Here is a 14,500-nt window from a genome sequence, read left to right on the forward strand (position 1 = left end):
GCATGGATAGTGGATTGGTTAACCGATATAAGGCAGAGAGTTGGTATAAATGGGTGTTTCTCCGGTTGGCAGTCAGTGGTGAGTGGGGTGCCGCAGGGGTCAGTACTGGGCCCACAGCTGTTTACCATTTACATTGATGATCTGGAAGAGGGGACTGAGTGTAGCGTAGTAAAATTTGTTGATGACACTAAATTGAGTGGAAAAGCAAATTGTACAGAGGATGTGGAGAGTCTGCAGAGGATATAGATAGGTGAAGTGAGTGGGCCAAGGTCTGGCAGATGGAATATAATGATGGTAAATGCGAGATCATGCACTTTGGAAGGAATAATAGAAGAGCAGATTATTATTTAAATGGTGAAAGATTGCAGCATGCTGTTGTGCAGAGGGACTTGGGAGTGCTTGTGCATGAATCGCAAAAAGTTAGCTTGCAGGTACAACAGGTTATTAAGAAGGCAAACGGAATGTTGGCCTTCATTGCTAGAGGGATTGAATTCAAAATCAGGGAGGTCATGCTGCAACTATACAGGGTACTGGTGAGGCCGCACTTGGAGTACTGCATGCAGTTCTGGTCTCCATACTTGAGGAAGGATATACTGGCTTTGGAGGCGGTGCAGAGGAGGTTCACTAGGTTGATTCTAGAGATGAAGGACAGATTGAGTCGCCTGGGACTGTACTCTCTGGAGTTCAGAAGAATGACAGGGGATATTATAGAAACATACAAAATTTTGAAAGGGATAGATAAGACAGAAGTAGGTGAGACTATAACTAGGGGACATTGCCTCAAGATTCAGGGGAGAAGATTTAGGATGGAGATGAGGAGAAACTGTTTTTCCCAGAGAGTGGTGCATCTGTGGAATTCTCTGCCCAGGGAAGCAGTTGAGGCTTCTTCACTAAATATATTCAAGAAACAGTTAGATAGGTTTTTACATAGTAAGGGAATTAAGGGTTATGGGGAAAAGGCAGGTAGATGGAGCTGAGTTTACGGACAGATCAGCCATGATCTTATTGAATGGCTTGGCAGGCTTGATGGGCCAGATGGCCTACTCCTGCTCCTATTTATGCTCTTATGTTTTATGTTCAAGAAGATGAGAGAGCAAAAGTAGTGCACTAGGCCTTCAAGTCTACCCTACCATTTAATATCATGGTCGATCTATAAGCCATTAACTTTTCTTCTCTGCCAGATCCCCAGAGCCCTTAATTCCTTGTTGTTTCAAATATCTACCTATCACCCACCCCCCCTTAACTATTTCAAAGGGTCTAGCCTCCACCATGTTATGGTTTGTAACTCCAAAACTTAAATCTAATTAAAGGAAAAAAAACAGAGCTGGGAGGTAACTCATTTATGTCCATATTTACTTAAAGTAAGGCGTCCATGTATGACATATGCCATTCACGTACTTTTGCATATAAACTGCAATGCATTATGTAAACAGCAAAGAATATTTAATCAAACAACATATTTACAATATTACTTAAATATTACTGAAATACTAAATGCACAACACTCCTCCCTACTTAGCTATAAACGCCAGTTCAAAATATATGCATACTGTATGCATATACAGATAACTATAATACCTATACTAATATATGTATACATATATACAGTGTTTAGTACACAGTATACTATATAGTCCAACTACTATATAGACATCCGCAGAATAGTAAATTTTAATTTGGCCCTTTCAGGCCTAAAGATTTAATTACTGTGAAGAATTTCTTACTCCTGTGGCATAACACCTTTCCTGACAAGGGGGCGGGGTGGGGGTCACTCTGTTAGGCAAGAGGGACTTGTGGCTGTGGTTCTGGACCCTCCTCCATGGTGGTTGTAGAAGTTGACTGTGGGACTGCAGGAAGTGGTTCTGACAGCTCTGGACACCAGTGAGCTGCAGTTCTGTGGACAAAAGTGTCCTGTTATTGAGATAGGTTGGAGGGGAATGTCCACACTGGTTCGAGCTGACAGGAAGGCAACAGTAGCCACATGTTACGACAGTGGTGTGGTGAAGAGCTTCTCTGAATGCACGGCGAACCTCGAAGTGGATGGGTTATAGCAGCAGAAGACTACACTAAGTTCCACTCCAGTACCTAATAAAATGGCCACTGAGTGTATGTGAAAATTATAAATTTTGAAGTGAAGCAAATGGTGTGTTTGCAATGAGAGTAGTAGTAGTGCGATCACTCGAGTCGAGTATGATGGTCAGTTAACGGATTTTCTATTGATGGGTCTTCAGATGGCTGTAGAGGCCATTCTGGGATCCTGATAGTCTAGTGCAGGAGAACGTGACTGACAGAACAGGTTGGCAATGCTAATTCTCCCGTTAACCTTGCCCCTTTGCCCAATTAGTCACTCTCCTCATTCTGTCCCTGGTCTAGTTTCCCCAGTAGTTCACACACTTTGCCCTCTTGTTCTGCAGTCAGTGGCGGCGCCAGAGATTTTTTCTTGCTGGTGCTACAGTGGGCCTAAATTATTCAGTGATGGTGCTGAGGGATGTACCCTGTCGTAATATGTATTCGCAAGGCCAGACGCGTGGCGTTCAAAAGTCAGTTTCAAGCATTATGTGCCCACTATAAATGCCTCTGTTGATTCACAAGCAACAGCAATGGATAGATCTAATATAGAAGTGAACTGTGACAGGGTCAACAGCATCGGAGACAACCGGGCTGCACAGAGCATAAACAAACAAACCAACAGAGCATCTGACCCACAGCGCACAACGTGAATCACGCACCAATCCCGCAATCAGCGTCAAATGCGTGCTTTTCAACTGAAAAACATAACACTAACCCACAATGTCCACTGCTATTCGCATTACATAGACAGAAAATGCCAAAAGGTACACCATTATTAAAGTCAAATAAGGCAAACAACAGATGCAAGGCTTTACCAGGAGTTGGACAAATCGTACTCTGACCATGCAATACCTCAATTAATTTGGTTACTGAATTTAAAACAAAAATCAACAGAATCACCGCTTGGAAGTCTAAGCAAAACCAGTAGGCTTAATAGCAGTAAATATAATAGTGTAGGATTTGCAGGAAACATAAGGTCTATGGGGTATCCACCACAAAATAATAATAATAATCAGCATTAGTCTTGACCCAATTTGTTTTAAAAAATGAATTGCACTCACCATTGATGTTTTCGGAGGAGCACAATCTGTCTGTTGTTGTGATTGGTGGTGAAAGCATCAATGATTTTCTGGATGTCAAGTGCTTTGGTCCTCCGGCTGTTTATGGCCAACAAGGCCAAGTTGCTGTTCCGAGCATCGCCGCTGCTATTCCTTAGGTAGTTTTTGAGGTGTCTGAGGCAAGAGAAACTCCGTTTTCAAGAGGCAGCTGTCACAGGTAAAGTCAGTGATATGCAGATTAGTTTGTACAAATCTATAAATGCATCACAGTAGGGTCTCATTGGAGCTAGAAGTTCCGCTGTTTCATTCACTGTCTGTCCTTGCTAGAGACTCAACCACTGCTCTCACATACTCACAATTTTCTTGGACAATCTTTGCATGTCCTTTGTCAAGCATATTTCCCAATCTTTAACCGTCTTGTTTTCTCAATCTGAATTCGGCCCGTGCCTCCATAGCAAACTTATGAACTGCACTTACATGGTGGGTTTTGAAAGCTGTTGTAGCTTTCCACCAGTTGCGGTAACCGGTGACAGTGAAGGTAGACTCAGAATGGAACCCATGTCCTCCACACAGGAAATGCCTGCATGCAAAGCAGAAAGTAGTATCTTTCATGATCGAATATTCCAGTCAGTCAAATCAGCCACGAATAAAACTCCTTTGCTGATTGCCAAACTATTGCGAGCAGTGAAGGGTACTTTTTCAATGCTGGCCGACGGGGTCCTTCCTCAGGCTACTGGCTAACATCGCTAACAGTATTCCCACTAGCACTGAGAGCAGCTTCATCCACATTCTCTTCCAAATCCCGCTCCATTTCTTGTTCGCCCTCACACTCCTTCGATGAACTGCTGTCGTCCTCATCCCCACTTCTTTCTGCAGGTCACTATCAATTAAGACAGGCTCAGGCTGAGACACCACAGGATGAGATTCCTCTGGATGAGGTCATTTTCTCACTAAAAATCGATCCATTTTTCACACTGGCCAAAATAATGCACATGCCAGACCCAGGCTAACTTGTAAAAGCACAATGTGTGTGTGTGTGTGTGTGTGTGTGTGTGTATGTGTGTGTGTGTGTGTGATCCGTTAGTCTCACGAGACCACGGATCTGCGCCTGGATGTATACTATCAATCTCTTGCGTGAGTGAGAGTGAGTGACATCACCACCTTAAGTAATCTTAGATCAGCTTAACTAATCTGAGGACAGCAGTGACAAGACATTGACAACGAACGAAGTGTAGAGTGGATCTGACAGAGTTTATAACTTTATTGCTGCGTGGGTGCTATGGTAATTAGGGGCACTGTTTCACTAGATCAACTAGAGAAACAAGCTGTATTCAAAACTATACAGAGAAAGCAAAGCAGCTGCAATTTGTATGTGAAATTTCAGTTAATTTCTTGGTGGTGCTACGCTGGTGCTATTGAAATTTCTGCTGGGGCTATAGCACCAGCTAGCACCACCTTAGCGCCGCCCCTGTCTGCAGTTCTTGGGATTTCACCATTTCCACACCCCAACAGTGAAACAATCGCTAGCTTGGCTAATCAAAACAATCCCTTCAGTTAATGTGCTCTACTGGTATATAACTCATAAAAAATAAGGATTCTAGACACAGTCATTCACTTTCATTTATTTTCACTCACACCGTTGTATCAGTTTGTTGTCAGCAGAACAGCCCCAGAAGACGTGAGGGACAGTTTGGACTGTCCTAAAATAATGTCTTGGTTAGTGGAAGCAGGTGCACTCCACCTGACACAGGCAGATTTAAACCCTCAGTTTGGCTTTGCTGAGAGGTGTGGAGGTTGGATTTGTCAGGTAGTGAGTAGTTATATTGGAAAGTTAACGACAAAGTGTGTCGTGGAGAAAGTCTCTGTATATTTGTAAATTTTTGTACGTTTGTTTTCATTTGTCTATTTGTAAATACTTCTTTTCTTCACAACCTTTTGGCAGCTTTTGCTTTTTTTTCCCCACCTGGCACTAACGTGCTATTGCAGCTTACCAACTGTTTCTTTATCAACTGGTGACCCTCGTTGGGCATGCTTACCCACACCTGATAGCGAGGTGTGACTGACTTTGTTTAACATGGGGCTTTGTTCAGTCTATGCACAAGCAGCCACCACATGGTCCTTGACAGATCGGGGTTAGGGTCCAGTAGCATGAAATGCAAGATAACTAGGGAACCTTTATTGCTGCAGCTTTTCTCTGCCCCACTGCTACTGTGACATGTCATCATCTTCTGCCAGTTCCACCACTGAGCCCTTAGTTGGACCGCTTTTTGTCTGGAACCTCCTCCTTGACTTTACCACTATACATGACCCTACTAGGACCCTACTAGGCGCGTGGCCAAGTGGTTAAGGCATTTGTCTAGTGACTTGAAGGTTGCTAGTTTGAGCCTTGGCTGAGGCAACGTGTGTCTCCTTGAGCAAGGCACTTAACCACACATTGCTCTGTGACGACACCGGTGCCAAGCTATATTGGTCCTAATGCCCTTCTCTTGGACAACAGCTGTGGTGTGGAGAGGGGAGTCTTGCAGCATGGGCAACTGCTGGTCTTCCATACAACCTTGCCCAGGCCTGCGCCCTGGAAACTTTCCAAGGCGCAAATCCATGGTCTCATGAGACTGACGGATGCCTATAATACTAGGAGCTAAGCACCAGATGGCTAAACTCCAGGCAACATTGCTCTCAGGATACCAGGAGCTCACAAGCCTCCCCACCATGACAAGTGATGATCCTCAATAAGAAGATTGATGCCAATAACCTAAAAGCATGGAGGCCACACATGTATTCACAGCTCTAAACGCAGAACACGTTGAACCTTTTGTAACTGCTGATGGAGTAAAATGGCAGCAGCGAATAACGTGACCAAGGGCAACATCCTGCAGACAGTCCACAGGACGACTTATTTCACTACTTCTTCTTTCAAATATGATTCAGCTACTAAGCTGATTTACATTTTGATGGGTTTTTTATTGCCAATTGAGCGATCTGCTGCTTTGCTGCCTCTGAGGGAGTTTGGTAAGGTTGGGAGAGCAGTGTGCACCCTGGAGGCCTCTCCCTCTCACTAGCTGCTGTTGGAGGCAAGTGTAGGAATCTTGGGTTCCACGTAGTAAGAATTGATCGGTGAGGCTCGCTCATGGCTGTGGACTCATTTTGGGGAACTTTGAAGTTCATGTTGCATGTGTTAATGGATTCTGGTTACTCTTTTTTGCTGTTTTTGAGCAGTTTGATCAGGGTGATCGGTGAGGACTGGGATGCTTCAGTGGATACTAGCTCTCTGGACTGCAGTTAGCTAGTGGCATTGAACTGAACTGAACTAAACTGAATACTCCTGGAGTCCTGGTTCAATGTTCATATTCTGTGTGTTGTACGCTTGCTTTTTTGACATTTATGCAATTTTGTTCATTTTTACACATGTTGGGTGTTCGAGGTTCTTCTAGGAACAGGTTCCATTGTTTTTCTTTGTTTCTTGGCTGCTTGCAGGAGTACGATTCTCAGAGTTGCTTTCCATATACATACTTTGATAATAAATGTACTCTGAACTTTGAACTTTAAACCATGAAGTAGATGGGCTACAGCAGCAGAAGACCATGAACATACACTCAGTGGCCACTTTACTAGGTACAAGAGGTACCTACTAATAACCTAGCCACTGAGTGTAGTTGTAAGTGCATTAGCATTTTAATTAATTTAAACCATTTTATTTAGAGATACAGCACTGTTACAGGCCTGCCCTGCCCATAATCTTCTTTGGATTTTTTTGTTGGATTCCTATGCAAGACTTGCAATCTTTGAAAATATGAATGCTCTTGGAGCCTCATTTCCTTATATCTGTTAGGTCATCCACTGTCATTCATGACTCAGTATGGTAAGGCTGCAGAGTTTTGATCTGATCTGATGATTTAGGGCTGGCTAAACTTAGTTTGTTGAAGGTTTTTGTTGTTCAGCAAATGTGGTCATTAGTGCCGAATCCCCAGGCTAATGGCTCATTTTTAAGTGTGCCTGGTATTATTTCCAGCATCTCCCCTACATGTCTTACTAAACCATATTTCATCCCCTGGTTTATTTGTAGCAGGAAGGTGATATAATAACTTTAGTCCCAATTTGACAGTTTCAATCAGACGATGTGTTAAGCTGACTCAGAAGTACTTAAAAAACCTCTCTTGCTAGCTAAAATATTCCACAGTTAACATTCCACAGTTACCTTTCAGCTAACATCTTTATTGTAGATCATATGTCCATGAACCTAGTTGCTACTTGAGTGTCATTTCATTTTTCACTTAAAAAGCAACGCCATATCAAAATTACTTAAGTATGAAAGATCCGGTAAATCTGTAATTTGTTTTCTTTTGTTATGTTTCTATTTATTTTGACAGCCAGTGGTTAAATATTTTAAGTTCAATATGCTTCCTCTGAAGTACAATTCTCTTTTAATCTTTTTGGTCCCTTCTTTCAAGGAAAAATAAGTGTTCTTTTTATTTATCTTGGATTATAAATGCACAAGTATTATAATAATAATAAACAACCCATAAAAATGAAGAAATTATCACTGCCGAGGAAACAGTTAACCAATGGAAGAATATGACCCTCCATAGAAGATGTTGACAAGGAAGCATTGAACGCCTAGCTCAGAGTTGGAGACCTCTTCCCAGAAACAGAAGGGTTCCTTGTGGCAATATAGGACCAGGTGGTTAACACAAAAAGTGATCAAAAATATATAATATGACACCAACAAATTTAAGATGATACATGTAGAAAATGCCAAGAAAAAACAGAAACAATCCAACACATAACAGGATCCTGTAGCAGTTTAACTCAATCTGATTACTTACACAGGCACAATCAAGCGGCAAACATCATTCAGCAAAATCTTGCTTAAAAATACAACTCATAAAAGACACCATATCTTATTATAAATACAAGCCTGATCCAGTTTTAGAGTCAGAATACGACAAATTATATTACAACCGATCCATTATTACAGATAGGACAATCTATAATAACCATCTGGATGTATTAATACAGGATAAACAAGCAAGAACAACTTACTTAGTAGATATAGCCATTCCAAACACACATGACGTGCAGATATCAATAAGTGAAAAACACCTGAAATACTCTGAATTAAAAGAGGAAATTGAAAGACTTTGGTACAGGAACAGAGGATACATTGTCCCGATAGTAATATCTATAACTGTTGTCATCTCCAAGGGAGCTACACAATAGCATTAAACATTTAGGGCTACACAGCAGTATCTTTGTAAGTCTTCAGAAAGTCATAGTACTAAATACCACTAGAGTAGTCCAAAGGTTCCTACCAGGCAGCATGGTGGTGTAGTGGTTAGCACAATGCTTTACAGTTCCAGCGACCCGGCTTCAATTCTCACAGCTTCCTGTAAGGAGTTTGTACCATGTGGGTTTCCTCCAACAGTCCAAAGACATATCGGTTGGTAGGTTAATTGGTCATTGTAAGTTGTCCCATGATTAGGCTAGAGTTAAGTCAGTGGTTACTGGGTATCATGGTTTGAAGTGCTGGAAGGACTGATTCCACACTGTATATCAGTTTTAAAAAAAAGAGAAATGAGTGTGCTTGCTAATGCCAGCACCTCAGGTTTTACTAGCTTAAGCTGAGAAAAAGTATATTATTATAATAATAACTTATTTATAGAACACTTTCATACAAACAAAGTAGTTCAAAGTGCTTTACCATGGAATGAAGTGCAAACATAAAAATAAAAGACAAAATTATGTTAGTTGCAAGCAAGATTAAATAAATAGGTTTTAAGCTGGTGTTTAAGTATCAACTGAGTCTGCACCCATTATAATTTTAGGTATTGTGTTTTATAGTTTAGGAGCATAGTTAAATAAAGCTGGCCTGCCAATTATCTTTTGAGGGAGATTGTTTAAATTTAAGAGACCAACAGAAGAAGACTTAAGAGCTTGAGCAGGATTATAAAACGAAAGCGATCTGTAATGTACCCCAGTCCCAGACCATTAAGAAATTTAAAAGCAAGTAAGAGAACTTTAAAATTAATTCTAAAAGATGCAGGAAGCCAGTGCGGTGTAGTTAGGATGGAGATGATATGCTTCCTCATCCTGGTTTTGGTTAGAAGTCTAGCAGCAGTGTTGTGAATGAGTTGAAGTTTGTCAAAAGAATGCTTTGGAAGGCCAATAAAAAGTGCATTGCAATAATCCAGTCTATTCAATATGAAAGCCCAAATTAGTTTCTCAGCATCATTACGTGATAGAAACAAGTGTACCTTTGCAATATTCCTTAAGTGTAGAAATGCTGCTCTGGCAACTTTCTTTATGTGAGATTTAAAATTAAAATCCGAATCAAGGATACCACCCAGGCTTGCTGCTTCCAATTTTAAAAGGGGAGATATGTTCCCAAGTTTATCAAGAAGTTTATCTCTTTTGGCTTCGGGACCAACTAAACATATTTCAATTTTACCTTCATTTAGTATGAGGAAAATATTGCTCGTCTATTTCTTTACTGCAGCCAAACCAGAAGTCAGAGAAGATAGGGAGTTATCATCATCAGGCTCAACTAAGTCATCTCAGTTATGTGTCAACTGCATAACTGTGGAAATCAAGTTTATGCTCTCTAATGACAATACGTATACTTAAGCCAGATAGCCTCTTGAACAACATGCTTCTTTCAATTTTGTATCGATTACAGCTCAGCAAAACATGCTGGACTGTCTCTGGACTACCACAGTCACATAATCCAGTAGAATGTTTTAACTAAATAAAATTTTCCTAATCTAAATAATAGTTTAGCCAACAATGCCCCAACCTAAGTCTTGTTAATTTCACCATATCTCTACGATTTAAAAGGTAACAGTCTGAGACCTTTTTAACTAGTGGGTGACTAGAAAAATAATGCCTGCCCTTTAATTCATTTTTCCAATCCTCCTGCCACTTCTTCTCTATACCTTTTATAATCCTGCTTCTCAATTCTGCTCTGCCTAGGGGAACTCTAATTTCTACTTGCCTGCAACAGAATTATTAGCAATCCTCTGGGCCTGATGGTGGATAGAAGACTCTCGACCATGCAGGGTTATCATCTGTTCGGATTCTGCTGCTGCCTTAGAGGCTATAAAAGGGAATAAATCAAAGGCTCATCCTGACGTAGTTATTGAGATTCTCTTAGTGTTGTTTAGAGTAGGGAAGGTGGGTTGTGCAGCTAGATTTTCATGGATACCTGGGCATGCTGGGGTGGAGGGAAATGAAATTGTGGATGGCATTGCAAAGTCTTCCTTACAGAGCAGGCAAGTAGAAATTAGAATTCCCCTAGGCAGAGCAGAATTGAGAAGCAGGATTAAAAAAGGTATAGAGAAGAAGTGGCAGGAGGATTGGAAAAATGAATTAAAGGGCAAGCATTATTTTTCTAGTCACCCACTAGTTAAAAAGGTCTCAGACTGTTACCTTTTAAATCGTAGAGATATAGTGAAATTAACAAGACTTAGGTAGGGACGTTGTGGGCTAAACTATTATTTAAAGATAATAGGAAAACATCCTACTGGATTATGTGACTGTGGTAGTCCAGAGACAGTCCAGCATGTTTTGCTGAGCTGTAATCGATACAAAATTGAAAGAAGCATGTTGTTCAACAGGCTATCTGGCTTAAATGTATTTTGGTTTTCTATTAAATCTTTGTTTGGCCATCAAGAGAACCAACATCTGATTGAAGAGTTTATTATTCAGTTTATATGTGAGACCAGGTTATATTCGGGAATTTGAGTTCCTTGAAGTTCTATAATTAATTATACATCCTGCGGAGGGCAGTAATATGCCTAGATGTATCTAAACTGCCGGAAATAGAAGAAGAAGAAGAGTAGGAGTCCAAGACAGCTTCCCTGAGCAACACCAAAAGGTACATCGTATCTCTTAGAAAATTGGACTCCTCGACAGATAGAAAAAATTTTCTCTGATATATATGAGCAAAACCAATTAAGGGAGCTACCAGAGAGGCTAGCCCAGTTCTCAAGGTGCTCCAGGAGAATGTTGTGGTCAATTGTATCGAAAGCAGCACTTTATCTAAGAAAATTATAACGGATATCCTGTTGGCATCAGTGCTAAGCCTAAGGTCATTGACAATTTTGTTAGGGGGTGTCTTAGTGCTGTGTTTGCTCCTAAACTTGACTAAAACTTTTCTAGAATATTGTTCTTATTCATAAAATCCTTGAGTTGGTTGTGTCATGTGTGACGCGAAGCAGAGTTACCGGACGGATGATGCTAATGAGAGAGATAACGGAAGACAATGGAGAAACATTCAAAATGCTAATGAGAGAAAAGAGAGGGATTAATGGGAAAGAAACACAATTCAGATATTGACAGACCGGTTGCTTTGAACCTGAACTGTTTGAAGTTTGATGGACAGGTGATACCCCAGCAGGGCGATAAAAGGAGCAGATTTGCTAAGGCACGACACACCTCGAGACCCTGGAAAGAGCAGTGTGCCCCCACAAGTTGGTGGGAGTTTGGAGGACTGGCTCGCGGGAACCGACCAGAGGCTCACAGGGTGTAAAGGTACGATCGGTGGGAACCTGGGGTGTGTGACCGCCCTTGCCTGGGTGCCGGGTTCACCGCGGAAGAACGATCGTATCCGGAACGGAGGGGTCACAGTCGGTGACCACAGCGGGATTAGAAGACATCAAAAGGTCTGCCTGAAACCAACTGCGAAGACATCAAAAGGTCTGCCTGAAACTAAATTGCATCTCTCTCTCTCTCTCTCTCTCCAACGGTATGACAACAGCGATTACTGCGAACTGCACTAAACTGAACTGAACTCTGCTTCACTTAAGACTGATCATTTTACCCCTAGACTGCGATAGAGCTTGGTTGATTCCTATTACCCTAGTTCTGTGTATATGTGTGTATTATCAGTGCTAACCTGTTACATTTATATCCTTACGATTAGTGTACTGTATTACTTATTTCTTTAATAAAACTTTATTAGTTCCTAGTAATCCAGACTCCAACGAGCATTCCATTTCTGCTGGTTTGGCAACCCAGTTACGGGGTACGTAACAGTTGAAAATAACTTTCTCAAGAATCTTGCCTTGGAAGAGAAGATTTGATATAGCCCTGTAGTTAGTTAGAACCTCACTATTAAGGTTTGGCTTTTTAAGTAGGGGTTTGATAGCCACGGTTTTGAAGGCATCTGGAAAAACTCTAGTTGCAAGGGATGTGTTAATATGTTTTCTAACAACATTGAAAGCACTATTAAAAGAGTCCTTAAAGAGTGTGGCAGGGACAGGGTTGAGACGGCAAGTAGAAGTTTACTCTTTGTTGCAATCTTATAAAGTTCTGCCTCAGAAATACTTGTAAATTTTGACATGTTTGCCATCTTTATATGAGGATGGCTATAAAGGTTGCTAGTATCTGTCGCTGTAGTCTGCCTAATAGAAGTAAATTTGTTGTTAAATATAATGCAACTTCCTCACGGTTTGTGGCAGATGCATGACTGTGGATATTATAGATTGGGGCAGGGTTCAACAGTCAGGTTATACTTAAGAAAAATATTCTTGAATTGCTGGGTATTCTCTGAAATAAACTTTGAAAAATGGGCTCTTCTTGCAGATTGTAGTTAGTTATTTCCTGTTACGTTGCTGGCATTTACAGCAGCAATGAAAGTCCTCCATCTCTGCCTGTCCTTGGCCATCTTCTCTATTCTGCCCCAGGGTGTGGTTCAGGGTCCTCATTTTTGCCTCTATGGCATGTAGCCAAGTCGTCTTTGCTCTCCTGCATTTCCTCTGCCCTTCAGGGGTCCAATGAAGTGCTCTTGATGATGAAGTTGGCCTCTCTTCCCATCACGTGCCCAATCCTTCTCCAATATTTCCCTATGATGCAGGGTGTATAGCAATGTTTGTCATTGAAAATATTACAATGGACTTCTGGCCTAGTTTTCCTCTATTTGATTGAATATGATTGGAATAGATTGAATTCTAAGCATTTGGGAAATTAAATATCGATCTCACCATTTAGTTATGAAATTTAATGGCAGCTTTAGCATGGTGACTGTGCTTATTCTCACTCATTCTTTTTTTTCATGACAAAATCTGTTCTACCCACTCTGAAGTTACAATTCGCCTCATAAGATCATAGTCATAAAGTTGTACAGCACAGCAGGCCACTAAATCCATTATGACCTTTTTTTACCCATCTATAATATTCCCATGTACCTGCATAAGATTTATACCTTTCAATGCATTGCCTATCAAATTCCTTCTGATCATATTTTAACTATATTAATTGTATCTGATTGTATCAGCAGCTCCAGCAGCTCATTTGAGATATTAACTACTTTCTACATAAAAAAAGTTTTCCCTCAAATTCACTTCAAAATTCCTTCCTTTCACCTTAAATCTATGCTCTCTTCTTTTTGATGCCACTATCATTGGAAAATATTGTGTTTGCTTTCCTATTACTACTGATGAGACCCAAAGCCAGGAGGTAGAACAAAGTCAGAACCAAAATGTTGATAGGAGCAATGACCGATCAGTGGAAGTCACCCTGGATTGGTTTCAGCTGGCCAATAGGTGATAGTTGTTTCCATTCGCACCTTCTCCAGCCCTGTGTCACTTTCACCAATCAACTTCTCTACTTCATCCCTCCCCCTCCTGGTTTCACCTATCACCTTGGGATTCTCTCTCCTTTCCCCTACCTTTTTAATCTACTCTTCATCTTTTTTTCTCCAGTCCTGCCACATGGTCTTGGCCTGAAACGTCAACTGTATTTTTTTCCATAGATGCTGCCTGGCCTGCTGAGTTCCTCCAGCATTTTGTGTGTGTTGCTTGGATTTCCAGCATCTGCAGATTTTCTCTTGTTTGTGATTTGATCACATTAGATAGGGTCATAAAGAAACCTTTTGTCACATTGACCCTTATAAATCAATGTATTTAGTACAGGAGATGGGATGTTATGTTAAAGTTGTATAAGACCTTGGTGAAGCCTAATTTAAGGTATTGTGTGCAGTTTTCGTCACCTACATACAGGAAGGATGTAAGCAAGGTTGAAAGAGTACACAGAAAATTCGCAAGGATGTTGCTGGGTCTGGAGAACTTGAGTTATAAGGAAAGATTGAATAGGTTAGGGCTGTATTCTTTAGAATGTAGAAGATTGAGAGGTTGCTGGAAGTATACAAAATTATGACGGGTACAGAAAGGGTAAATGAAGCAGGCTTTTTCCAGAGATTGTGTGGGACTACAGCCAGAGATCATGGGTTAAGGGTGAAAGGTGAGACGTCTAAGGGGAACATGAAAGGAGCGGAATGAGTTGTCAGCACAATTAGTGCATGCAAGCTCGATTTCAACGTTTAAGAGAAGTTTGCATAGCTACGTGGATACGCAGGATATGGAGGGTTGTCGTGCCGG

This window comes from Mobula hypostoma, chromosome 9 (assembly GCF_963921235.1).
Source record: "Mobula hypostoma chromosome 9, sMobHyp1.1, whole genome shotgun sequence".
NCBI classification, from domain to species: domain Eukaryota; kingdom Metazoa; phylum Chordata; class Chondrichthyes; order Myliobatiformes; family Myliobatidae; genus Mobula; species Mobula hypostoma.